Source organism: Cynoglossus semilaevis, chromosome 11 (assembly GCF_000523025.1).
Source record: "Cynoglossus semilaevis isolate Cse_v1.0 chromosome 11, Cse_v1.0, whole genome shotgun sequence".
Lineage (NCBI taxonomy): Eukaryota > Metazoa > Chordata > Actinopteri > Pleuronectiformes > Cynoglossidae > Cynoglossus > Cynoglossus semilaevis.
Genome location: NC_024317.1, coordinates 5504938 through 5505562, shown reverse-complemented (window position 1 = coordinate 5505562; position 625 = coordinate 5504938). Strand labels below are relative to the sequence as shown.

The 625-nt window shown below is 42.6% G+C and overlaps 1 protein-coding gene across 4 annotated transcripts in view; it reads right to left on the bottom strand.

The window, feature by feature from the left end:
• The window catches only part of foxp4 (forkhead box P4), a 111233-nt gene that overhangs the window by 74984 nt on the left and 35624 nt on the right, over positions 1 to 625 (bottom strand). The window lies entirely within an intron of this gene.

The following is a 625-nucleotide window of genomic DNA, read 5'->3' as shown; positions in this document are numbered from 1 at the left end:
ACGGAGGGAAAATATAAATTAGTAAGGATTTATCATTAGATGACAACACCGTGCAGACATGCTCCTGAAGTCATGGACACATGACTAATAAAGAGACCTCTGGTGTGTGTGTGTGTGTGTGTGTGTGTTTGCACGGTGTGTGTGAAGGCCCGAGTCCTTCAGGGAGCAATCAGAGAAGAGCTATGTGGATTTTTGGGGGGAATGAGAAATAAAAATGTGGAAATTCTTCCAAGACGTTCCGGGAAGTTTGGAAATTCCATTTGACACAGTGGCCAGTGTGTGTGTGTGTGTGTGTGTGTGTGTGTGTGTGTGAAGGATAAGGATTTGTGTTTGGAGAGAAGGGAAATGAGGGGTTATAATAGAACACAGAATAAATGAAACACTCACAAACCCCCCAAATGATGGATTTGTAAAAAATTAAACACAGACTTCCACCTCACAACTGTCTCTCTCACACACACACAAACACACACACATTATATGCTTATATGAAAACCTAAATATAAATATACAGTGTCTACATTGGGAGAAGAAGTATTTTCTCACCTATGCTGAGCCCATTCAGCGCTGGTGTCTCCTAGCCTCTCTCTCTCTCTCTCTCTCTCTCTCTCTCTCTCTCTGTGCC